This window comes from Triticum aestivum, chromosome 2B (assembly GCF_018294505.1).
Source record: "Triticum aestivum cultivar Chinese Spring chromosome 2B, IWGSC CS RefSeq v2.1, whole genome shotgun sequence".
Lineage (NCBI taxonomy): Eukaryota > Viridiplantae > Streptophyta > Magnoliopsida > Poales > Poaceae > Triticum > Triticum aestivum.
Window position 1 is genome coordinate 166,621,232 of NC_057798.1, and position 2,660 is coordinate 166,623,891.

The window sequence follows — 2,660 nt, forward strand, 5'->3', positions numbered from 1 at the left end:
AAAGCAAGCTTGCTTACACCACGAAACGTCATATCTGAGTGGGCCAAACATAGATCCACAATTGTTTCCCCTTTCATCTCCATGACCGTGAAAGAGGTGAGGAACAAAGCCATCTTAAGCCCGATCCAGCCATACGCCGAGCTTATTAGGGGTCCCATCGGACCGGCCACTTGCAATAGTATTTCTCTGTAGAAAATAACTGAGCTAAGGAGTGGGCGCCTTGAAACGCCACTAGAGAGCGATGGAGTGAAGCCCCACAAAGACATAGCACCACAGATAGTGAGGCCGTCGGAGGAGAAAGGGAGGGGTGCCAGAGCACCCTCAATGACTCGCAAGTAGGAGAGATAAAGGGAAGGGGAATAAGCCTAATTTCCTGTTGTGGAACCTAAATTACTTATTACTTGTCTTGTTTTCTGCGATAATCATTGCTTAACTGGCTTAGCAACTCGTTAGCATGTTAGATGATAGATTAGAGCATGGTTAATAATGTAGCCGGTTGATGGCTACAGAAAGATGCCATGTCATATAAAGTATTTATGAAAAATAATCATATAATGGGTTCGCTCTTAGATTAGCTCCAAGCATTTACTATTTGCACGAATAATGCATAAGATTGAAAGTGCATGTGTACTACTTTTTCTAGATTCATGTGCCATGGCAGTAGAATAAGAGCCTGCTTGACTCTCCTTTCTTCTCACTCCTCCAAATAGGCTTTTATGGCATGAAAAGTCTTGTAGCCTACTGACTAGGCTTTGTTAGAACATTTAACAATCATACACATACCGAGAGCATCTACAACCGGACTTGATAAATCTGACCGACCGATCACGCCTCAAATAATCCATTTCACAATCGGATACCTCAAATCCATATTATTACATGCAACATAAACCTAATTTTAAGCGGAGCCCGTCCGGCTCCGCCGTGCTCATGTCCGGGGGGCGGCTGCGCTCCCTAGAGTGTTGGTCCGGCCGCCAGCGAGGTAAAGTAGGACATGGGACACGAGCCGACTTAGGAAACTCAAGACGTCGCCGTCTCCCATGCCCTACACTTCCTCGCCAGAGCCTGTGACCCCGACGGTGTCGGTGGACGCCAGATCAATGATGGACTCGTCCTGGGACGAGCCGGCGACATCCACCACGACGCGGTTGCGGCACCCGGACTGGTGCACAACACGAGACACCGGAGAATGCGACTCTGCCTTGCCAACGTCCACCGCTGCGAAGGCTGCCGCTGCCTCCCGCGCCCGCTGCCTCACACGGCGTGCACGTCGCGCCATCTTTGCGTCAGACGACGCCCATGGCGCGTCCTACTGCTCGGCGCGTCAACGGAGGGGTTGCGTGTCCGCCACCGTGTTCGGACATCAGACGGACCGCACCGTCTCCGATGAGGCAGCGATGCAACATCTCGCAGCGGATGCATCGGCCATTTGGCAGACGCAATGGATTCCCGAAGGAAGGAGTCCGAGAGTTGTCGTCGGGCGGCCTCCTCACGGAAGGCAAGGCGGACGGTTGTCTCCTCCTCGGGGTGTCGTGGGATAAGCATGGAGTCGACGGATCTGGAGGTGTTGGACTCGGATCTGCTGCCCGCCATGCCGAAGAAGTTCGGAGATTGCCGGACAGGAGTTTGGGTGGCGGAGGGGAGTGAAATGAAGTAACTAGGGTTTGGTCCAGGAAGTGGATGAAGAGGAATATATGTGGGGTCGGGTGGGTCAACGTGGGCCGGGTCCGACATGACGAACATGCCCGGTCGCTACCATATCCGCCTCATATTTGGGTTGGATATGGAGGTGCCGATCAGCCTGCGTGTTTGAAGCGCCCGTCTGAGTCGATTTTTTGTTACCGATCACTTACAGGCTGTCTGCTCGGTCGTATGAGGCGTGTTTGGGGCGCCCGGCTCTGAGCAGGTGAGCTACGTAGTGCATATTTACCTTACAAATAATAAGAAATCAAGGAGTTTGGTTTAGTTAATTAAGCTCGTGGTTTGCGTGGATAAGGACGTGTTTCGCTTGAATCCACCGCACAGCCTGAACAGATTTGCTACTGACGGAAAATTAAACCAAAAAAGTTTCCACGAGTATCACGCCTTTCGCTGGAAAGTGGAATAAATATTGTTTGTTGCAGAAAGTGATTTTTTTTATTTTGCTATTATGCAGGAACAATAGTAATAGTACCAAAGGAAAATCTTAGAGCAGTTGGCTAACATTTTAGAATATGCCCTGAAAAAAAGAACTAGTAAGTACAATATTTTCGAACACTATACCAATACAGACTCTACCCCTATACGCACCTCCGAAAGACTGAGCTAGCATATCATCTTAAGATTAACGAAGTCAGTAAAGACGCCTCATACTTGATGGGAACGTCCCATCACACTAAACGCGCATCGCCGAAAATCCTGAAATAAATTCAAAAATAAATGCGAGCACAAGGCCATGAACCTTGGTGGCTTGAGGATACTACTGTCCATCTAAGGGCATATCCAACAGCAACCCGTAAATTTTCTCCCGCATCCATCCGCGGACAAGGGGGACCAGTCTGTGGACATGCATGCGAGAAGCCGCCATCTAACCGTAGCCGCATACATCCGGCCTTCCTCATTTTTTTAAGTCCGGAAGATCAAATAGCCGCATATATAGGATAAAAACGTTCAAGTAGCCA